This window comes from Polypterus senegalus, chromosome 3 (genome assembly GCF_016835505.1).
Source record: "Polypterus senegalus isolate Bchr_013 chromosome 3, ASM1683550v1, whole genome shotgun sequence".
Lineage (NCBI taxonomy): Eukaryota > Metazoa > Chordata > Cladistia > Polypteriformes > Polypteridae > Polypterus > Polypterus senegalus.
In genome coordinates this window covers 10,250,596-10,275,170 of record NC_053156.1, presented here as the reverse complement: position 1 = coordinate 10,275,170, position 24,575 = coordinate 10,250,596, and the positions used below count along the sequence as shown (strand labels likewise).

The 24,575-nt window shown below is 46.3% G+C and overlaps 1 protein-coding gene and 1 long non-coding RNA gene across 16 annotated transcripts in view; one reads left to right on the top strand and one right to left on the bottom strand.

The window, feature by feature from the left end:
• LOC120524802 (R3H domain-containing protein 2) overlaps positions 1–8,278 on the bottom strand; it is an 82,343-nt gene extending 74,065 nt beyond the window's left edge. For all 14 annotated transcript variants that reach the window (XM_039746541.1, XM_039746546.1, XM_039746543.1 and 11 more), the window contains exon 1: positions 7,926–8,278. The gene's annotated coding sequence lies outside the window, so the exon portion shown is untranslated. The remainder of the gene's footprint in view (positions 1–7,925) is intronic.
• LOC120524805 lies at positions 8,278–24,360 on the top strand. 2 transcript variants are annotated; one of them, XR_005632856.1, is made up of 5 exons: positions 8,278–8,435; positions 13,484–13,795; positions 15,978–16,091; positions 20,072–20,205; positions 23,879–24,360. It is a non-coding gene; the product is annotated as an uncharacterized LOC120524805 (long non-coding RNA). The 2 variants fall into 2 exon arrangements; XR_005632855.1 differs by lacking the exon at positions 8,278–8,435 and having other exon boundaries at positions 13,044–13,795.
• The last annotated feature ends 215 nt before the right edge of the window (positions 24,361–24,575 follow it).

Genomic DNA, 24,575 nt, shown 5'->3' with positions numbered 1-24,575 from the left:
TTTTATTAAGCAACTGGGTTGGAGCAAAAACCTGCAGCCACTGCGGCTCTCCAGGACCGCGATTGAGGACCCCTGAGAGGACTGAATGCTTCTAACAGGGCTATTAAAATGTGAATTAGCAGTGAAAAACAGGTCACGGATTTGGAAAAGGGTTAGAATGAAAACCTGTAGCCGCTGCGGCCCTCCAGGCCTGGAGTTCGACACCCGTGATGTAGTTCATTTAACATTAGACATCAAAGGAGATCTTGATATGCCAGTCATATTAAAATGTTTACAGTTTCCTGTGAGAATAGCTTTGGCAAAGACAATTAAAATTACAGGGACAAACATTCAAAAAAAGTCGGTTTATTAAATAGAGAGAAAGAAACGATATTCACTCATGGGCAGTTATACGTTGCGTTGTCACAATGAAAGCCCAAACACGGAATCAAAATTCAATGTGATGTTGATGAAAATTTAATTCAAAGAATTGATTTTACTGAAGTTTTACAATAAAAGTAAGTTTAAAAAGTATTTGCGTGTTCATTTCAAAGCCAGACAGAACAAAATCGTATAACACAACGAATACCTCTAACGCAACATGAAACATAATTTTCTTTCAAATTATGATGTTTTATTACGGTTAATTTTTACTCACTGTAATGTAAAACATGTGCAACAATCCCCATGAAAATAATCTGTTTAAATTGTATATCCACATCCCCAGGGCCACAAAATGGCTAGCGTGTAGCGCCTGCATTAGGGGTTGGCAAGCAAAGCAAGCAGGGGGCAAAGCCCCCTAGTACTGCATAATTCAAATGGCAATCTGTATTTAGAATTACACCTTGAATCAGGAATGCTTAGCTGGTACACTGAACAAAACTAAACTTTTAAAAATATAGCAGACGTATATGTTAAGAGCAAAAACAGTAGTGCATTTAATGAAATGAATCAAACCGATAAATGCCTGCACGTTTAGGCAGAGTTGAACTGCCAATATCAGTCAATCAACTGAATCAATGACTGAGAATGCACATTTTCTGTTAGACAAATAGAGAAAACTACTTTTCAAATTAAGTTTGTTTTATGTAACTGCAATACTCAAGACATTAAACAATTTGAGAGCTTGTAATTACAAGAAGAACTTTAATTTTATGGGCGGCACGGTGGCACAGTTGGGAGACCTGGATTCACTTCCCGGGTCCTCCCTGCGTGGAGTTTGCATGTTCTCCTCGTGTCTGCGTGGGTTTCCTCCCACAGTCCAAAGACATGCAGGTTAGGTGCATTGGTGATTCTATATTGTCCCTACTGTGTGTGTGCGTGTGTGTGTGTGTGTCCTGCCCAGGGTTTTATTCCTGCCTTGTGCTGGCTGGGATTGGCTCCAGCAGACCCTCGTGACCCTGTGTTAGGGTATAGCGGGTTGGATAATGACTGACTGACTGACGACTTTATTTTATGTCATATTTATTATGGATTACTATATTCTGTATCTATTACTTAAAGTATGCATTTCAAGGTAATTTATGAAAATGCACAAATATTCACTGAATAAGCCTACAGAATTTAAATTTGTCAAAATGAACAGGTAACACCTGTACTCTAGAATTTAATCATAAAAATACCAAAGGTAAGACATTAATGCAGAACCTAAGGCCACTCTGCGTCAGGCTATGTGGAGTTTAGTGTTAAAAGTTGTGTTTCTTTTTTTGGTTGGCAGTGGTAGAGAACTGGTATTGGAATTGGCCAACTCACTAACTTCAAACTGGAATCAACCGTAGCAATAAAAATAACCCTGAATCTTGCTCCATTAAATTACACGCTGAAAGCCACTTTTTTATTCAGTAAGGCCATCCAGAAAACCAATCCACTGAAGACAGCAAAACAAGAAGCGTGCCCAAAGACACAATATAAAAACATGTATTGACTTAACTCTGCCAACGTCACAAGGGATACAGGCGGCCACTAATGCAACTCAATGGCTCAATCTTTCAGTCTTTTTTCTTGGAATTTTTCCTCCACCGAATGAAAGTAATTTTTTACTTATGTCCACTTTTTAAAAGAGGTGGGACCCTTTTCCAACGCCCATTAATGCCAGTCACTGCACAAAAACATCTCTACGTTATGGCCTGGCACTGATCGCTCAGCCACTCTTCAGCACTCTCGACAGTGGATGCAATGCTGTCGAGGTTCACTTTAATCACAGCATGGGACTTGCAGACTTCTAGCTATGGACTTTTAAATCACTGACTGACAATGGACAAAAAGTCTGTCTCTGCGAGATTTCCTCCAACCGTCTCTAGAGAAGAGCATGGCACAGAGGCTACATCACCCAAACCTCATGATGAAAAAACCTGGTACTTCTTGCTGGTATCACAATATTAGCGGGTCAAGTGCTCTTCACACCCACAGTCACTTTAAAGTCTAGCATGAATGTGCCATCGTCTCTTCCCACGTTACAATGGGCACAACACTAATGCACGTTTACAAATGCCCTGCCGCACTGCCATTAAGCCAGAAGCTCATTTTCACTTACATTACAGCCAAGTAGTACTGAAGCAGTGGCACTCAACATCACTCAATCAGAGTTTGAAACCTAAATTCTTGTTGTGAACATTCAATGAAGCAAAACTACTCGCCCACAGTACGGTGATGTCTGGCGCATGCATGCCATCGTTCAAACAATGGGTGAGAGGCAACACTATTGCAATAAAAGACAAACCCGACACTGTAATGCTGTGGGGGTTAGTGCTGAGAAGTATACCGGTACATACCAAAAAACGTTTTTTTATTTTTGTCATGATGTGGATTTTTCTTATACCGCAACACTGGTTTAAACAGCCTAAACAAGCTGGGGGACTTTTTTCACTGCTTCACCACTAAACACGCATACAATGGAGTACCCGCGTTACTGGAGGTATTGAGCGGTGAAAATGGGCAGAGAACATTCAGAAACCGAAGCTGTAGCAGACGATAAAGTTGAACATGACGACAAAATGAGTTGTGTCTGTTGTCTGGAGATACTTTGTTTTTAAAAGGTCGGATGCGGACCAAACAACTATTTACTGCAAATGCTGTCGAGCTAAAGTTGTCAACGCGAGCAATTTGCTGCACCACCTCAGCCGCCAACATGCTCTGGAGTAGCGTGAATATATGGAACTAAGGTTGGCACCCTCCATGTCCTCCGGTAAAACTGAAAAAGCGAAAGGACACTCGAGTCAGACGTCACTTATGGACACGCTGCCTACGACAAAAACAAACAAGCGATGGAGCGAGATAACCAACGCCATTAGAATCCATAGAGCTAACGTGTCGGTGGACTGAGATTGTTAGCATGAACAGAAAGTGCAGTTGGTTTACAAAACATGTTGACTATTTAGTCCTTATCTAAGACGTGTTCAGTGGAATACAACTTTTGAGAAGCACCTCTGGATCTTTGACTCAAGGCTAAATGCCTCTTTGGATGGTTGAAAATATGTTGGCAAAATGATAGCTTAAGTTGTTTGTAAATTTGTTCAATAAAAAGGTTCTACATTTTGATTACAACTGTCATGTAATGTGATTCCTTCTCTTCATTAGTGCCACCCCCTTGAAAACGATCACCTAATGGGGTCATGCAAACCTGTATTAAGACCTGTGTGCACATTAAAATGTTTTTTTTGTACAATTCTCATGACAGTGGAGTAGGTCATCCTTAGCCAGTCTACTGCAGTGGAAAATGTGGTTAACATCTACTCATGCAGGGTAAAAAAAATACCATTGAAACCGGTATCATTTTGAAAAATACCGTGATACAGAATTTTAGTCATACCACCCAGCCCTAGTGGGGGTCCGACTGCCCCTTCTATACCCACACAACCTTCTAGCACAGAGTTTTGAAAACAAAACCTAACAGCACCCTGGCACTAAACCGTCACTATGGCGTAATACTGCTTAACCTTACTAAGACAAAGCTGGCTGTTATATTTAGCCTTGAAGCTGTAAGCTTAAAAAAAAGGGCTAAGGCTGATGTTTGTGTACCCACATTACGCCAAAAAATTAACCTGCCACTGAGGAAAGCTTGTTGGACTTCATTATGGTGCTGATAGGCAAGGCATAGTCGTTATGATGTTAAGGTTTCACACTTCATGTAGGAAAGCGCAAAGAGCTACACACGAGAAAAAGGAACACCAATAAGAAATAGAGCGATGTGTCGTATAATGTCCATTCAGGCAACATCAGACCACATGCCGGGATATCATAAGGTTATACGAGAGTTCAGAAATCCTGCACGAAGAACATGATGGAGAGAATGCAACATCTTCCTGCCTGCCTGCCACACGTGCATCTTACGTCTCTTGTATACAAAGCGATTGTGCTGCCAGTACCGTTATTTTAAGATGAACTTTCCCCACTTACAAATTCAATATTTGACTGTATAGCCGGGTATGCTTCTCCTTTTCGGCAGCTGCACCCTCTTTTGTGTACTGTCCCATCTCTGAAGCATTGCGGCCTCCTCTCTCCGTAGAGCTTTGACAACTACCGTTCGGGGGAGTAAATGCTAAGATTACTCAAAGTTATTGTCTGCTTTTACATGCATTTTTATTACTATTTAATTTAATATTGTTTTCTGTATCAGTATACTGCTGCTGGATTATGTGAATTTCCCCTTGGAATTAATAAAGTATCTATCTACTGTATCTATCTAATACAGTCGACCCTTGACATACGACAGACCTGACATGCGAACAAGTTGATTTACGACCAAAATTTTTGTTGCGTTACAACCCGAATGCGGTCACGTGTATCCGCTTGTGCGATTGTAAACAAACAGCCGAGAGCGTTCGTAAACGTCAGTCAGAGCCCAGATACATGTGTTTGTGGACGTAATTTCGGTCAGTGCAGTTATTTACCTATATATATAATTCACTAAGACCATGGCAAGCAAGACGCATAATTGCTAAGGAAGGAAGAGAAGGTAACGAAGGTAAAGAAAGCGATTGTTAAGGGATGTTAGCTAGTGGGCTGGCGCGGCACATGGTGATGTCATCAGGCTGAGTCAGCACTGGCTTGCTTTGGAGTGTCTTATTACAGCAGTTCACAACGCGACCAGCTTCGACTACTGTCATCATTAACTTGAGAAACAGCGATCACAATCGAAACGAAGAAGAAAATTGTGCGGAAATAGGAGAGTGGCGTTCGTGACCGATCTCGCTAATATGTACAGCATGTCGAAATCCACCATCGAGACAATTTTACAAAGAAAAGATTTGCATAAGGAGGCTCCTTCTAAACAATAACCACCTTCCGTTTCATCCTCCTCCCTTCCTGTAGCCCAAAGATGTCAACTTAAATGGCGAGTACAGTGTGAAATTGTTGTTTCTGGTAGGCTAGGCACTTTTTATAACTTTTTGGTTAGTACATTAGAAAATTATTGGTGTTTTGGTAAATTATGCGCATTATACAACCCTTTTTTATTATGAAAAGGTTAAGTAAGTGTTGCTATGGGAGGTTCGGAGCGCATTATGGGTATTTCCATTATTTCTTATGGGAAAAATCGTCTTGACTTACAACCAGCCCTCGTGAACGAGTTGAGTTCGTAAGTCAAGGGTCCTGTATGGTGTTTGCACAACTTCCAAGTCGCATAACGTCCTACTTCACAAAAACGTATCACGGGCATTAAGCAGTGCACTCCTGTACAAGACACCGTTTTATAGAAATCCACCTCCGAAACGGTTATTGGGGTTGTGTGTGGCACATTTTTATCATCTAAGAGATCTGCAGAAATAATAAAAAGGCAAAAAGTTAGGATACATTGTAAAAACTGTTGAATATAAACCGAGTGACGTTATGCTCAAAGTGAATAATAAACTAGTCAGGCCTCATCTGGAGAGCTGTGTGCAGTTCTGGTCACCATGAAGACAGGGCAGCAGATGAAGCTGTGTGGATGACAACAACCAGGTGCATCCCTGGCAGTGCCAGTGCTAGGCTATTTTATGCCCTAGGCCAAACAACGGTGGCTGGGTCCCCCATGCACCTTATGACCTGCGCCCTGGGTGAATGCCTAATTCACCTTAATGGTGGTGCCGACCCTGATCCCAGGACTGCTCTTGATAGAATTGAATCTGTTTGGTCTCGAGCAGGGCAGACTGTGCAAGGACCTCATCCAAGTCTTCAAAACCCTCAAAATGCATTGAAAAAAAGTCAATCCAGCTAAACTCTTTTCTTCTGATTGAAGAGTGAATCGCGTACTCAAGGGTGTCAGTGGAAATTAAGGGGATGTACATTTAGGACTGAAGCCACCAAATACTTCTGGAAACTGGAATAAACTTCTGAGAAATGGAGTTCAAGCTGAAACCCTGACAACCTTGAAGAAGGGTCTTGGGGCGATATCATCTAGCAGACGTTTATCCAAGGCAACTTACAAAACTAGTTATAATGCATACAAGAATGAAGGTGTAAGCATCCAAGCAATCGAGAGGGGAGCAAAATAAAAAAGCAAGCACGAGGGAGCACAACTACTACAATCACATCTGCAACTAGACTAAAACAAAATAAAAAATAATTTCCTAAATTCTCTGCTAGCGCAACAGCACCTATCCTGTAGGAATGAAGCTACGCAGATACCAAATACTTAAAGAGAAGCTATTTTACAAATAGAAAAATGGAGCCCATTTCCACAGCTTTGGAGCAAGTATGGAGAAACACTGTCCAGTCTCGGCACATCTGGCAGAGACAGGCAAAGGAAGAACGGAGACTCCTTGAAGAGGAGATGTGAGGAGGGACCAAGGACAGGCCATTCTGAAGAGCAGAATCGGTCAGAGAATGGAAGGTCAAGACGGGAATTATAAACTGGATCCTTGCGGCAACAGGAAGGCAGCAGAGAGACCCAAGCTGAGGAGCAGTAGGAGTGAAACAAGGAACTGAGAACACCAGTCGTGCAGCTGCATTCATTCAGGAGGAGCTGGAGAGGTCTGACAACAGCTGAAGGGGAACCCCACCAGGAAAGCGATGGCTGCAAGAGTCCAGCAGAGAGGGCACCAGTGCCCAACCATGGAGTTGTGGCATTAACAAGTGAGGAAGTATCGGTTCTTCTGAACAGTATGAAGACATGACACCACTGGGCTACTGAAGATGCTTTTTCAATGAATCGCAGGGCCAAACCCAGCATCACAGCAGCTTAGTTATTAGCTAAACAAACAAGCCTAGTGGTCTCTTCTTGATTGTCTAATTCTTCAAATGTCTACCCAGTAACTAGAAAACACAACAGCAACGCACCACTGTAAGAAGAAGAAGAAGAAGAAATATTGCCGCCACCACCACAGAACGAGGGACAGTGACGCTCTTGGTCACAGGTGTCACTGGACACACATCAGAACTCGGCTGGGATAATAAAAGCCCTGCACGTGGTCACAGGTGTCCAAACCAAACTGAGCACTACACCCCGACACTGGCATCGAGGCAGTGCCTGCCATGCACCTGTTCCCTCCAACATGGCCCTTTCCAACGCTGTGCTACATTTATTTCCGTCTGGCAACGCGCGGAGTTGTCCACCCACGCTGTAACAATGGCTGGTAATGATGCACTTGTACCCATTCGTCGTTATGACAAAGCCTGGCACGGATAACAACATTGCTACCTCAGAGCACTGCGACGCGTTTTAGCCAATGTGGCAACGTCGCCCGGGCTCACTCTGAACAAGCCTGGCACGGATGCTCTTTCACCAACCCAACACTGCAGCACAGCCTGGCATCGGCGAGAAGCTGCTCAGCGCCTGTTGTCACTCGTGCAGTCCTACTCGGCGTCAATATAACGCAACAGGCCGCCGACGGCCGACAGAGGCTACTGCTCTCCCCCTGTCCTTTGGCTGTTCGAGTGAGCTCGGCGCCCCGCGACCTTTCACCGGTCGGCCGGCTGAGTGGCTGGCCGGCCTCGGCCTCATCCTCGGCCCCGCCCCCGCCCCCACTCACCGCTGAGCGCTCTCTCATTCACAGGCACAGGCACGGGCTCGGCCTCGGTGCGGCGGCAGCGGCGTCGTGTCTCTTCTCCTTGGGTTCGTTCGACAGTCGTCGTCGACAGCGTCAGCTCGAGTGCGCACAGAGCCGCGGCGTGGGGGAAATCAAGAATTCATAACGAAAACAACAGTAGCAAATGAATCGTCAGACGGGGGGAGTCAATGGAAGGAAAAACAAAAAAAAACAAAGTGTAGCACACAACGCAGAAGAGAATGGAAAGCAAAAAAACGAAGGGAAAAACAAATCAAATAAACAGTATGCAGTAATTATAAAGAAGGAGGAAGAGGAGGATGAAACTAAAGAGAAAAGAAAGAAAGAAACGCCGTCCCCCTCCCCGCGGCGGCTCTGCGTAGCGCGTCACGACTTCCTGCGTTCGGCACGCCACGTTTCCGGTCTTGCGTGTGGCGCGTTGCTCTAAAGGAAGGACAAAGATGTCATCGGTGGGCGTGGCTTGTCTGGAGCGCGGTAAGCAAGGTGTCACATTTTTTGGACTCGTTTGTGCGAATTAAGCGGAAGACGCGATGTGGGGTTTGGAAAAGCACAGAGCCTTGCATTATTCCTTCGTGTGTGGCAGCAGTGACATCTCGCTCGCGGGAGAGTGTGTGTGTGTGTGCGCGCGCGCTAATCCTTCAGTAATCGGGAAAGCTGAAAACTTCAGTAACGCATGCGCGTTTTATTAAAGGGCCACGGCACGCGAACGGCTCGCGAAAAGAAGCTCGGGTTTATCTTTGAAACGCACGCGGTCGGTCTTGGCGGATTCCCTTCTGTGACTTGCGTGTCGCCTTTTCCCCCCCGGAGGCACGGAGGTCAACAGAATTGGATTACTCCACGTGGAGTACTGGGTGCTTCTTAAGTGCAGACAGATAACGCCATCACCCACCTTCATAAACAGATAAGTGGCTGTGTATTTGTGTGTCCTTTCCGGTTGCCATGTCTCTGTCTTTTCCAAACGTTTGTGCACCACAATCATTCTCAGTATATAAAAGTTGCACTTGTCACTCCAACAGATGGTGCATCACAAACATTAACACCTCTCTTACAAATCCCATACCAAATGACATATTTTCCTCTTCATAGCTACCCCCATTTTTATATAGGGTAGGTTTTTTTGAGTAGACTTATTCAATATAGGATTCTATATGATTTTTACAGACATAAGCCAACGCTTCCCAATTATCCAAGCCTGCAACCAGCTCCGCAATGAAGGCAGGGTTCCATACCAAACAGCATACAACAGAGACATATGCATTGCATATTGTCCTGCAAAGATTAACGTTGAGGTCAGTAGTGATTACTTAGACTTCAATGCGCCTTAGATGGGTAGTGCAGTTAGTGCTCCTTAATAGAAGGATAAGTCTGTTGCTGGGTCTCTATCATTCCAACAAATGGTGCATCACATCCATTAACACTGCTTTTATGAAGGCATACCTAATGGCATATAACATGCATTGCATTTGTCATTCTAGTAGATGGCTTATCAAAAACAGTAGTAGTACATTACTACAGATGTTTGTGATGCACCATGTGTTGGAATGACAAATGCAATGCATTTTATTCATCCATCCATCCTGTTCCACTTATCCGAGATTGGGTCGCGGCAGCAGCTTGAGCAGACTTCCCCCTCCCCGGCCACTTCTTCCAGCTCTTCCGGGGAAATCCTGAGGTGTTCCCAGGCCAGCCTGGAGACATAGTCCCTCCAGCGTGTCCTGGGTCTTCCCCGGGGCCTCCTCCCAGTTGGACGTGCCTGGAACACCTCACCAGGGAGGCGTCCAGGAGGCATCCTGATCAGATGCCCGAGCCACCTCATCTGACTCCTCTCGATGCGGAGGAGCAGCGGCTCTACTCTGAGCCCCTCCCGGATGACTGAACTTCTCACCTTATCTTTAAGGGAAAGCCCAGACACCCTGCAGAGGAAACTCATTTCAGCCGCTTGTATTCGCGATCTCGTTCTTTCGGTCACTACCCATAGCTCATGACCATAGGTGAGGGTAGGAGCGTAGATCGACTGGTAAATTGAGAGCTTTGCCTTACGGCTCAGCTCCTTTTTCACCACGACAGACCGATGCAGAGCCCACATCACTGTGGATGCCGCACCGATCCGCCTGTCGATCTCACGCTCCATTCTTCCCTCACTCGTGAACAAGACCACGAGATACTTGAACTCCTCCACTTGGGGCAGGATCTCACCCGCAACCCTGAGAGGGCACTCCACCCTTTTCCGGCTGAGGACCATGGTCTCGGATTTGGAGGTGCTGATTCTCATCCCAGCCGCTTCACACTGGAACCGCTCCAGAGAGAGCTGAAGATCACGGCCTGATGAAGCAAACAGGACAACATCATCTGCAAAAAGCAGTGACCCAATCCTGAGTCCACCAAACCGGACCCCTTCAACACCCTGGCTGCGCCTAGAAATTCTGTCCATAAAAGATATGAACAGAATCGGTGACAAAGGGCAGCCCTGGCGGAGTCCAACTCTCACTGGAAACGGGCTCGACTTACTGCCGGCAATGCGGACCAAACTCTGACACCGGTTGTACAGGGACCGAACAGCCCTTATCAGGGGGTCTGGTCCCCCATACTCCTGGAGCACCCCCCATAAGATTTCCTGAGGGACACAGTCGAACGCCTTTTCCACAAAACACATGTAGACTGGTTGGGCAAACTCCCATGCACCCTCCAGGACCCTGCTAAGGGTGTAGAGCTGGTCCACTGCTCTGCGACCAGGATGAAAACCACACTGTTCCTCCTGAATCCGAGGTTCGACTATCTGACGGACCCTCCTCTCCAGAACCCCCGGATAGACTTTTCCAGGGAGGCTGAGGAGTGTGATCCCTCTGTAGTTGGAACACACCCTTCTTAAAGAGGGGGACCACCACCCTGGTCTGCCAATCCAGAGGCACTGACCCCGATGTTGCAGAGACGTGTCAACCAAGACAGTCCTACAACATCCAGAGCCTTGAGGAACTCTGGGCGTATCTCATCCACCCCCGGGGCCCTGCCACCAAGGACTTTTTTGACCACCTCGGTGACTTCAGTCCCAGAGATGGGGGAGCCCACCAGTGCCTTTTATTACTACATGTATTACAGAATACAGTCTAATAGATGGTGCACCGCAAATTGTGACAATGATTGCTTCGATTTCAGCCCACCTTAGGGGGCTCACTAGCAGACACTTTAATCCTAAGAACGAGAAGTTTATCCCAATAGATTGATCTCGAACACAGTCCTCATTAGATCGATGGTACTTTGTATAACTCAAGAAATATTATAACAAACAATAACATCCTCCTCAGACACACGAGAATGACATGAATTAGCGTGAACCGTCGTAATTCAGGGTGTTCATTCTCATTGTGGACCGGCGGTTGACAGAGACAGAGCTCCAGTCCTCGCCTGAAAGGCGCTAGGAGTCTGCCCAACAGCCCTTTATTTGGTTTATACTGGGTGGTCCAGATCTAATTATGCAGATCCAGATCGTCTCGATGACTTTGATTTATGTGGGGACGATTTCAGTTCTGCGCAAATGTCGTCAGTTCGCACACTTCTTGATGGTCCGGGATTATTCGAGTGATTTTCTGTGTAATAAACTTAATAAGTTCTAACGTATTGAAAATTGCATAATTAGATCTGGGCAACCCTATATGTGCCACTCTCTGCTGTTTTGGTGTCTAAACAGGGTGACCCGGTTGGCACCCCACTGTTTTTCTGGACCCAGTGTAATACCTCACACGACCTCAAGGTGCTGGTGAGGCCTGTGGTCTGTATTGTGCTCCAAATACCCCCAACTCAGTGCAGTGACAGGGACAAAATGCTGGAAAAATTGTCACCGTGCTAGTCAGTGGGTTAGCACTTATATATATGGAGACGGATGCTGCGCCACTCAGGTTTGCTGTTGGGAGGCGTCTTGTGATGCCACATCCATGTGTAGCTCCAGGCTGGCAGAACGAGCTGCCCACCTCCGTTTGAACGTCTGAATTCCTCCATGTGTTTAAGAAGAGTCTGAAGACCCTCTGGTTTGGCGAGTTCCTGTCTAACTGATAATCAGCTGTTTGGTTTTGTAATCAAAGAATTGTCACTTGCTTGTGTTAAAGTTCTGACCTCTTCACGCATGATGATCCGATTTGTCACCTTGTCCTGTCACACTGGTTCCCAAACAGTCCCCCAGACAGATGTGAGTCCATTTGGATAAAAGTCTCTGCTAAGCAACTAAATGTAACTGGATGAGACATAAAGCTGAAGTCCCCACACTCTATGGTCTTTAAAGATCCCTGGGCATCTTTCAGAAAAAATAGGGGGGTCCCCCAGGGAAAAACTGCTAAACTGCCCACCACAGCTCCCTGATCATCACCTGTCTCTAATGGACTCAACATCTCTGAGCCCTTCACTGCTTTACAGCTGACGTGTGCTGAATGCACTGTGTGGACAGCAGGGGGCGCTCCAGCTCCCCAAACCCACCCAACACAACAGACACAGGACACAAGTTGAAAGCACAAAAGGGTCTTTTTATTCTCTGGAAAGCCCACCACCACTGCTTCCAGTGTATGAAGGGCACCCTTTCTTTCTTTCTTTCTTTCTTTCTTTCTTTCTTTCTTTCCAACAAGCTTCGTCCCACTTCCACCTGACTCTGGCTCACCCCTGTGAGGCCGGCAAGTCCTTTTGTATCGGCCAACCCGGAAGTGCTTCTGCGGAAACCCCATGCCATACGGCTCCCCCAGGCGACACCCTCGGTACCCCACAGGGCTGAGGTAAAGGACTCCAAGTCCCATGATGCCCTGTGGGAATCCATGGCACTGCTACAACCCAGGGAGGCTGGCATTTAGTGTTCTGGGGAGGAAGTGCCCTGCCCTGCCCCATCCTTGCACCTACCCGTGCAACTGGCACAAGAATGGCGGCCGTCACGTCATCCCAGTGGGTGCTGCACATTGGTGGTCTTCCCGCTGTCTGTGTAAAGCGCTAAATGCATGTAAAGAGTAAATAAGTGAATGACTTCATGGTTTCAAAAGTATGTGTGGAAAAGAGGATGGTGGCAAAACTGGATGCCATCGTGAAATATCCCCTCCAGGAGGCACTCGGTTTTGGAGCGCTTTTTTGTGCTAAGAAGCATCTCTGGGGGTCTTTACTGTCCACGGCTATTAGGCAAAGCTAAGCCTCCTCATGACGTGCTCTCTAAGTCCACTTTGAAAGTTCTGCACAACATACATTTGTGTATCGGTTGTTTGATTGACTCTGTTATGTGTCCCGTGAGTCCGTCTCCTCGTTGTTTGTTTCTTCTGCTCTATGCGTTTGAATTTCCCCCTGGGATTAATAAACACGATGTAATCGAAAAGCAATCACAACTTTACAAATTAAAGATTATAGAACGAGTACTTACTGCATCAAAAGGCAGATCAGTCTAAACCAGCGCCTCCCAACCCGGGGGCCGTAGTGACATTGCAGGTGGGCTACGGCCAATGCGGGATGAAAACACACACCCCTCCCCCACCTCACCATCCCAACAATCTCTTGATTCACAGGTGGATCACGGCCAATCCTGGATGACAGCCCCAACTCCGGTTCTGTGGGTCGCGCTTGATTCATCCGATGCTCTGGTGGTACCAGAGGACCCCACACTCCCTTTGACAATCTCATGGGGAAACATCCCCCCCCAAACGATCGCTCTAAACCCCCAGATGCGGTAGCACGAGCCAATGAGTTTGACCCAATTTCAACCCACATCTCCATGAAGACCAAACTTCACCTCCTCCGGACGCTGCTCCTGCTGGTCCTCCTTTATGGATCACAAGCATGGATGGACCTTACTCAACCTGGATCTGAACAAACTCGAGGTATGCCGAGTGCAGTACAATACAATTTATTTGTTGTGTAGCCCCAAATCACACAAGGAGGGCCCTGCCTCTTGACAGCCCCCCCAGCCTCGACTCTCTAAGGAGACAAGGAAAAACTCTCAAAAAAGAGGAAAAAAAATGGAAGAAACCTTGGGAAAGGCAGTTCAAAGAGAGACCCCTTTCCAGGTAGGGTGGGCATGCAGTGGGTGTCAAAATAAGGGGGTCAATACAAAACAATACACTGAAGAGAACACAAGTCATCCTCAATACAATAGAAATATTACAAGTACAGAGCAGAATTCAACAGTAGATGACATCCCATAATAGGATTTGGATTGAGTCCTGGAGACCTTGGTCATCAACCTGCCTCCCCCCATTGGCCATTCCACAGCTGAGACAGCGCTGGGCCAGCCAATCCGATGAAAGGACCCCTCTACCCAACAATTCCTGCGATCCTCCATCAGAGATAACTTTACCTTAGGTGGGCAGTGGGCACCAAGTGGCACATTTGAGTACCGAGAAGAGAAACAGAATAGGTGAGGGTTAGTAACAGATTATACAATACAATACAATTTATTTGCGTATCGCCAAAAATCACACAAGAAGTGCCGCAATGGGCTTTAACAGGCCCCGCCTCTTGACAGCCCCCCCAGCCTCGACTCCCTAAGAAGACAAGAAAAAACTCCCAAAAAAAACCCTTGTAGGGAAAAAATGGAAAAAAACCTCGGGAAAGGCAGTTCAAGTTGAGACTCCTTACCAGGTACAGTAGGTTGTTGGGCATCAAGAAAAGGGGGTCAATACAATAAAATACACAGAACAGAACACAAGTCATCCTCAATACAATAGAAATATTAGAAGGGCAGAGCAGAACTGAACAGTAGATGACATCCCATAATAGGATTTGGATTTGTTCATAGAGTCCTCGAGACCTCGGCCATCAACCTGCCTCCCCGTATTGGCCATTCCACTGCCGAGACAGTGCTGTGCTGGCCAATCCGATGAAAGGACCCCTCTAACCGATGATTCCTGCAATCCTCCATCAGAGATGACTTTACCTTAGGTGGGCAGTGGGCACCAAGTGGCACATTTGAGTACTGAGAAGAGAAACAGAATGTGAGGTGAGGGTTAGCAAAAAATTCTAATTATGTTACTTCTGTTTTATTGCTAATGACTAACAACAGAGATGCAGTCTGTACAGTTAATCAGCAGCTCTAGTCAGGGTGTGCTAAACTGAAGTAGTGAGTCTTCAGCTGGGATTTGAAATCTGAGACCGAAGGGGCATCTCTTATAGTAGCAGGCAGACCACTCCACAGTTTAGGGGGGGTCCTGTAACTGAAAGCTGTTATTTTATTAATCCTAAGCAGACTGGCATCTTGAGATCTTAATGTGCGCTCATGTTTGTAAGTCAGGATGAGTTCAGATAAGTAAGCCGGATGTCGGCCATTTAATGCTTTATATGTTAAAAGGAGGATTTTGAAATCTGCCCTAAACTTACCTGGTGCCAGTGTAAGGATTTAAGAACTGGAGTGATGTGTTCATATTTTCTTGTTCTTTTAATAAATCCTGCAGCAGCATTTTGGATTAACTGGAGGCTGAATAAAGAACAGTTTGAACATCCAGTGAACACCGCATTGCAGTAGTCAGTCCTCCTAAATGTCTGCGACAGATCCTGAGAGTCTCACTTTGCGATCGCATTCGGGCAAGACGTCAACAGCAACCAGCCATCAACCAGCAAATCCAGCAGTGAAGGCTGAGGTGGGTTGGCTACGTGGGCAGAATGGGCACCGTCAGGCTACCACACAGACTCCTCTAGAGACTGCGACTCAACCACTGGAGGAGACAATGGACTGCGCCCACAAAAACGCGGACCAAACAAGTGGGGGAAGATCTGAAGATCAGGTGACTCGACCTGGACTAGGCCAGGACCATCGCCTTGGACCATAAAAGCTTGGAAAAGCAAGTCCGAAATCCTGCGGCACCCACAGCAGCATACTGGTTGAGTGGTCAGCTGCCTCCTCCAGTCACCAGCTAGGGATGAGAGGCAGAGAGACGGAGTCTCAGAGATGATGTGCCCTGATTCAGTAAACTAACGTGTAGTTCATCTGAGTTAAAAGGGACAGAATATTCTGGTGGTCTCATCATTCTTCCAATTAATCACATTTCTGTTTTTTTCTTCATTCAGAGAAATCATTCAATTGACTGGCAGAACTCATGTAGGACACCGTTGGACAAACATCTTCTGTCACGTGCACACGGGTGACGGAGAATGTGAGGTCTTCTAATGGAGGCACGTAAGGTAAGAACAGTAAAGGTCTGAGGCCTGCGGGACACCATATTGAACTGTAACACTGAAGTCCCGTCGGCACATTTTTGTTAATTGATTTATGAAACGTGAACTAAATCGGGCGAATACAAGGCATTTCAATAGAATGGTCAATGGTGTCACGTCTGACAACGTCATTACTGGTGGGATTTTCTTCCTGACAGGATGCCACTTGCCACGCGGGTTGGTGCCGTTTGCGTACTGTGACCAGTGTGGAGCCAGACTGGAGCTTCTCAGGTCAGTTGCGATGTGCGAGGCGAGGCTGAAGCCGCGTGACGGCGACTTTTTCAAGTGTGTTATAATTGCTAAGCGTCTGGAGGTCCACCTCAGATTGCTTCCAGAATGGTGGTTCTTTATGGTCCTTCACTGGGTCCACATGTAGCTCCATTCCTTGACCAAATGGCGGGTCCTTCACATATGAAGTTGGTTCTTTGTGCTTTGAGAAACTTCCTAATACGCAGAAGAAATCTGAAATCTTTAAAGTATGGAAGGGGCTACCTAACAGGACACAAACAGATGAAGAGGACCTGAACTTGTCAGTCAGTCATCGTCCAACCCACTATGTCCTAACACAGGACCATGGGGGTCTGCTGGAGCCAGTCCCAGCCAACATAGGGCACAAGGCAGGAAACAAACCCCGGGCAGGGTGCCAGCCCACCGCAGGGCACACACACACACACACTCACACACCATGGACAATTTAGGATCTCCAATGCACCTAACCTGCATGTCATTGGACTGTGGGAGGAAACCCACACAGACATGGGGAGAACATGCAAACTCCTAACTGCGAGGCAGCAGCGCTACCCACTGCGCCACCGTGCTGCCCCGAGTTATTATGTGCAACAAAAGTCGTTTCAGAATCAGGTGCCATGCCCCCCATCTCCTCATGGTATTCACTGTATGGAGCCTTGTACAGGTCTTTCTGGGACCTTCATGTGGACGGGTCTTTGGGGAGCTAAAAGTGTCTCTCCTGTGGCATCGCTGGCACTTTGATTTGTAAGCGTGTGGTTTAACATTTCCCATTTTACAAGTTATAGCCGATTTTACTTTAGGAGCCCCCCGAAGTGTCTGCGGCACCTTCTTCTTTGCCATCTCGCTCTGATGACCGCCTCGGACATTTACAACATGACAGTAAAAAGTGAAACTGGTTGCTGAGAAGACACTTCAGTTCAGTGTGGGCCGCTTTACAGGATGGCAGCTGGCGGACCTCGCCATTCCTGTATTACAAGATTCTCACGGCCGTCAAAGTGGAGTGAGCTGACACTTTGAGCACATTAGCATATCGTCTGCAGTGCATGCAGGGAAACATGGGATGTTCTCAGGGAAGCAGCATGGCAACTTAAGTTAAAGATAAGCCAGGTGTGGTCACCAGGGGGCGCTGCAGCCACACAGACACAGGTTTACCAAAGACGAAAGGGTTTTATTGGGCGAAACTCTTACACAATGAAGTGTTTCCCACCACCAAACCTCCTTCCTCCAGTCCTCGCAGGTGACTGTTGCCCGACTTCTCTCCCACTCGTCTGGAAATGGCAGGGCGGCTCCTTTTATCTTGGACCTGGGAGTACTTCCCCTGCTAGGGCATCGGAGTGATTGGAAGTCTTACAAAGCAGGCATTACCAATCCCAACAGCTCCCCCTGGCAGCCCCCCACAGAACCCAACCGGGCTGCCCCACAGGACTACAACTCCCATTGTGCCCTGCAGGTATCTGTGTAGGAATCCTGGTCTGGGTGTGCTGCCATCTAGCGTATTGGAGAACATCTCCTCCCGGCCGGGTAATGATTTGTGCTCTGTGCCAGTCGGGATGCGAGCCCATGTCTGTCACCCATTACACAAGAAACAGCAAAACATCTGAGCATCAATGCCATCACCCAAAGAACCGTCAGCACTGGAGGAGTCTGAAGACCTCAATGAATTTGCTTAAATTGTTACCAGTAAGACAGAGCAGAGGATCTCCAGAATCAAAGACGAAAAGCCCAGCAGTCCTAAAGTGCTGCTCGTCCAGCCTGGAAGTCAACCATCATGTCCGCCAGCACTAAAATTAGACTGGGCAACAAACGTGTTAGACAGATATTGTGTCTGGAGTGGGCCAGGAAAGTCTCAAGTGAAACCCTTTGGACGTTAATAAGAGAGCAGCCATTGGAGATCTAAATAAGGATGAGAAAATGGAGATGGACAGGACAAATATGGAGCCATGTCACCAGGCAGCCACTTGAATGGAACTCCCAGGGACAAAGGAAGAGAGGACCCCCCGAAAACATGTGGGAATGCAGCCACATGCAGGACTGGCCTGGGAGGCGGACTGAAGGAAGTGGAAGACGATGGCTGCTGGAGGGCCTTGTGCTCCACTGGGAGCTGAAACTCCCACTTGGTATGTCTGAATGTGCGTTAGTGTGCTTTCAAGTAATTTCATGCTTTTTGTAGCTGTCAGTGGTCTAATATACTTTGTTGTTTGTGGGTGGCGCCTCAGGAGGCGGGGCCACTCTGACATCACCACTCCTGAGCCCTCCCTCTGGCTAATTAAGTCGGCTGAGAAGGCTCAAGAGTAGGAAGTCATTGTGTTTCTGTCATACAATTTGCTTAATCTTGATGGGAGTCACGGGGAGCCTGGCAAGGGCAAGGGCGCCAGGCAGGAACAATCTCCTGGGTCAGCATAGGATTTCACACACACACACATCACACTCCAAAAAGGGCCAATTCAGCATTGCCAGTCCACCCAACTGGCATGTCTTTGGACCGGGGGAGACCCATGGGAGACCCACCCAGACACAAACTCCAAGAAGGGATCAGCCGGGATGTGACCCCTGGTCGTCTTACTGCCAGTGCTGCCACTGTGCCAACGTACCGCCCCCATTGTGTTTGTAAGCTTTGAGAGTTTGGCTGGATTCTCAGTTTTGTTCCATGTTCTTGGAATTTGCTTTCGGATTGTGTTTCTTAGGACTTGATTGCCTTTTCTTTTGCTCTGTTGAGCATTTTGCTGTATTTTCGGGGTGGAGTGGTGGCTCTGAAGCTCAGGATCTGCGCTGGTATCCCGAAGGTTGCCGGTTCAAATCCCCGTCACTGCCAAAAGAGATCCTACTCTGCTGGGCCCTTAACCTGTAATTGCTCCAGGGGCGCTGCACTGTACAATGGCTGACCACAAAATTCCTAATATGAGAAATTGTATAAGGTGAAATAAAGAACAAAAAAAAAATCAAATCCTTTCATTATAAAGATTGTTGCTTTGCCTTGTTGTGTGTTGGGGGTTTCCTGTCATCCTCCTCCTTGTGGAGCGTTTTGTTTTATTTTGGAACATTTCTTCATATTTTGAACTGTTACACCAGTTTTTTTCCCAGCTTTGGGCCAAGCCAGGTTGAAGCCCACAGTGTAGAAGGCCAGGGCCAGCAGGTCTGGAGTTGAGGGTCTTCTGGGCTGACCGGTGAAGACCCCGGCCTGCTTTATGTTTCTGTTTGAAAGCCTCACACCATTTTCTTTATGCTTGTGTCTCCAAATCGTAAACCCACTTAGCTTGGGAGTTATGAAGGAATTCTGCCCTTGTGTGGCTTTGGGGCTTTCATTGCTGAGAACTTCCAGCGGTGCTTCACGCGTCCCTGAAATCGAGAGCCCCATTGTGGTGCCTTGGCTTAGGTTTATTTTTTAATCCTATTAGTTTTCATGTGATTTTTTTTGTCAATCGTGTTTTATCCATCAGTCCATCCATCCATTTTCTGCTGCTTGTCCAGGTCTGGTCACGGGGACAGCAGTCTAAGCAAAGATGCCCATCAATGCCCCCAGTGTCTCCATAGGGATGCTGAGGAGTTCCTGGGAGGTTTAATCTGTCCAGCTTGTCCTCGTCTGCTCTTGGCGGAGACGTCTCCCTAGGGGGGCACCCTAATCAGATGCCCGAGCCACCCTCCGATGCACTCGTCTAAGGCTGAGCCCAGACGCTCATTTCCTGCTCTTGTGTCCCCAGTCAGGTTCCCACCGATGAGGACAGCGTTGGACTCGTGCTGCTGTGGCCCACTTTTCAGTCCTCATCCTCCTCTCGCTTATGAAGAAGACCCTGAGATACCTGAGGCACAGTAGTGTAGTCCAGGGTATACGCAGGTATGTGGCATGTACCCACTTCTTATTAGGTCGTCACAGTGTATACCCACTTCTAAATCCCCCTGTTACGGGTATACGCTGCAGTGTAATACAGGGTACAAGCGGGTATATGCCGCTTTTCAGTTCACACACTGTGACAGTTGTGGTCTTTGGCCGGCTTCTCATCCTGGCCAATACCCCCAGGCCGCCAGATGGAGCCCTCCCTGCAGTGTGGAGGTGCCCCGAAGACCAGCAGGGCATCATGGACAATGGAGTTTTCCATCCACAGCCCTGCTGGATACCACAAGAGGGAGCGGGGGGCAAAGAGTCATATGTGCCCTATAACAGAAGTGATGTACTTCCGGGGTGAAGAAAAGGACTGGTACCTGACCCAGAAGTGATAAAGAAGCACATGGACCTGGGATTGGGAACACTTCCAGGTCTGGGAATATAAAAGGACTGTGGGAGCTTCCAGACATTGAGCTGAGCTGGGTGGAAGGGTGGCAACGCGTCTGGGAGTGGAGGATTGGTTTATTGTTAGTTTTGTGATTTGTATATGAGTATAGTGGAGGAGAGGGTGCTTTGTGCACTGTGCCATTTAAATACAGTCAACTATTGGACTTTTATCTGATGCCTGGAGTCTTGGACAGGGGTTCAAGGGAGCGATAGTGCCCCCTATCTGTCACACAGTCTACATCCACACTGACACCTGATACGCATTTATGTGCTGCAGGCACGTCCATTTTTTTCTGCCGTTGTTGTCTGTTTTGGGAGAACTAACGATTGGTTAGGGCAAGTGGGCTAATCCAATCAGAGGCAGAGTAGGGCGGGACGTGCCGTTCCTTTGCTAAACCGGGAAAAATAGCCTTTGCCGCCGCCTTCCTGTCGGTCCATTGTTACACACCACGTGAAAAGTTCATAGTGAAAATGAAGCGAACCATAAAAAACAAAAATGAGCTTTCAGAACAAACGACCTCGTGAAGCTCCATTATTGCCGGACAGTCCTGACGGTGGAGGCGCTAAATCTCCGATAGACGTTGCAAATTCAATGGAAGAAAACGTCAACCATGGTGAGGCCTTTATAACAGCAGGACTTGTAAATGATGTTAATACAGCGTTTCTACAGCATTAACTATGGAGGAATATTTCGGACAAAATTAAATAAATAAATAAATGCGCAAATAAATAAAAGTACTGTGAAATGTAAGCATGAATAAATAAATGTATCATAAAATGAAGCCTTAATAAATAAAAGTACTATGAAATGAGAGCATAAATACATGTGTCACGAAATATGTTTTTGTTGCTTATTTATTTATTTCATTTTGTCCGTAAAACATGAAATACGACTTGAAATAAAACTGTCACTTTCACTCGTCAAAGTTGAGAGGGTGGGCTCTAACACGCCCTCTAGTTACTGATTGGTGAATCGATAGCACAAGAATTAATTAGAAAAATGCTTACTACTGCCGATGAAATGGAGTCTTCCGAAGATATGACGTATTTCAGAGAGAGAATTATCGGAAGAAATTACAATGTTGGCGGCCCATCCATCCATCCATCCATTTTCTAACCCGCTGAAACCGAATACAGGGTCACGGGGGTCTGCTGGAGCCAATCCCAGCCAACACAGGCACAAGGCAGGAACCAATCCAGGGAAGGGTGCCAACCCACCACAGGACGCACACAAACACACACACACACACACCAAGCACACACTAGGGCCAATTTATAATCGCCAATCCACCTACCCTGCATGTCTTTGGATTGTGGGAGGAAACCGGAGCGCCCGGACGAAACCCACGCAAACACGGGGAGAACATGCAAACTCCACGCAGGGAGGACCCGGGAAGCGAATCCAGGTCTCCTAACTGCGAGGCAGCAGCGCTACCACTGCGCCACCTTGCCGCCCCTTTTAGACTCCGATATAGATGAAACTATTTTTGAAATTATCGAAGAACCGGACTCGACTGCACTCCAGTTCAGGTGACGCAGTTCGCTGCTCTAGACGTCCATCCTTTGACATTCCAGCTGAGTCAATTGAACACCTTCTGTTATGCAGTTTAAAAGTACGACATATTGCAGATCTATAAGGTGGATCAGAGAAGACGATCACAAGGCGAATGAGCCAGTTTGATACACGGTAAGCTGCAACGGCTGTATTAGTTTAGGTACTTTGACATGGAATACCCAAAGCAGCTCCAACTAATATTTTAAACTGAGTATTTGAGCCTTGTTTTACGAGTATAAAGTCAGGTGCATAATCTTCAATTCTCTCTCTGAAATACGTAATATCTTCAGCAGAATCCATTTCATCGGCAGTAGTAAGCATTGTTCTAATTAATTCTTGTGCCATCGATTCACCAATCAGTAACTAGAGGGCGTGTTAGAGCCCACCCTCTCAACTTTGACGAGTGAAAGTGACAGTTTTATTTCAAGTCGTATTTCATGTTACGAACAAAATGAAATAAATAAATAAGCAACAAAAAACCTATTTCGTGACACATGTATTTATGTTCACATTTCACAGTACTTTTATTTATTTATTTAATTTTGTCCGAAATAGTCCTCCATAATTAACTAGCAGCTTTTTAAATTTTGTTTCGTTTATTTTTTGTTCTTCCAATGTGCTCATGCAGCCTGTGGCTCATGTTAAGTTAGCCTCCCTGACTTTCATTAGCATCAAAGCTGCTGGCTGTCACCAAATTTCAGTTGGTTGCATTTTAAAACGCAGATATTTCAACCTGACTCTCACATCAGTGCTTATTTTTGAGCAGTGAAAGGCAACCTTTTTCGAGTTGCGGCGCACTAAGTCCAAAAATGTTCTTTCGCGGCGCACCTGAGGGACTGCCCATAAATAAAGTCGTGACGTCACAATCCATGGACAATCGCCAATAAAAACAGTTCATTTTACAAGTTTGAAAGACATTTTGTTAATAAATGAATCAAAGGATAAATCTTAAATTGAATTCATGTGAACGTTGAGATTGTTTTTCAGCACATATGAGATTGATGCGAGGATCAGTTTTCGAAAGACAGACGCGCATTTCCTTGTCGATCATTTGAAGTCTCTCGCGTTTCTTAGACTTCATTTCCGTAAGTGTTCCGTTATCTGTTTTTCCAACATAGAATATATATTTTTTTTAAACATTTATCATTTTAATTTAACCGAAAGTTCAAAAACACTAGCAAATTTGAAATATTTTACAAAAGTTTTCGCGGCGCCCCGAGAAAATTCCACTGCGCACTGCGCACCGGTTGCCCGACAATGTTTCTGCGTATCGGCAGATGAGCAGATCACTAGCCGCTGTCCAAACGGCCCGGACGTTAAAGCACGTCTAGCTTAGGTACGCCATTCTTCAATGCTGATTTTAAACTTGAAGCTGAAGCCAATAATTTTATGACTAATGTTGCTGTTTTTTTTTTTTTGTTGTTTTTTGTAGACACCAATAATGAATGGCCACAGCCTTGTCATTGCTCTCTGTTGTCATAGTTAAGGCATATTCAGAATGGTCAAATCCAAGTATTTCATTTTGAAAATCAGCTGTTTAAATTTTGTAAAAATAAACGTATCTCAGACTGAAAAGGCGCTAGCTTCATGCTAAATGTATCTGCGCCACCAGTCATTTTCGCATACTGCCACTGCCACTGCCAAACCATTTTCATTTTATAATGGTGTCCCTCTCTGTTGCAGATGAGATATTCTAAGACACGGTTTATAAAAGAATCTCCTTTCCTCATGGACTAAGAAAATGGATACATTATGCAGTCGACTCCCTCTGTAATCTATGAAGCAGACAGATCTGCATCTCTGGTTTGTTGATCTCATAAATGATCCTTGAAGTGAATGAAGTCCGGCAGCAGATGGAAACAGTGCTGTCCCTTTCTAGTGGGAACTAAATATGTCAGACTGTCACTATTAATAACGGGGCACTTTGTTCTTTTGCTGTGTAGGCCGCTAAAAAATTTGGGGGCTGAATTCACAGTATACCCACTTCTCCAGACACCACTGCACCAGGCAGCAGGTCGTAGCCAACCTCGAGAGGGCACGCCACCATCTTCTGGCTGAGAGCTTTTGGGGGCATCACCGGCTGCACACACCCACCCAGTGCGTGTCTGACGTCACAGCCCACTGAAGCAGAGATGTGATCCTGAGGTCACCGAACTGGACACCCCCCCCCCAATTCTACACTGTAAAAAAAAGTTAAATTTATGGTAAAAAAACTGGCAGCTGGGGTCGCCCGGATTTTACCGTAAAAAAGAAGGTAGCAATGTTTTTTTGTCTATGGTACACTTTAAAAAATAATGTTAAAATTACGGTAAAATACTGGTAGCTGGGTTGCTAAAATTTTACTGTAATAAATAAGGTGACAATATTTTTAAGTCTACTG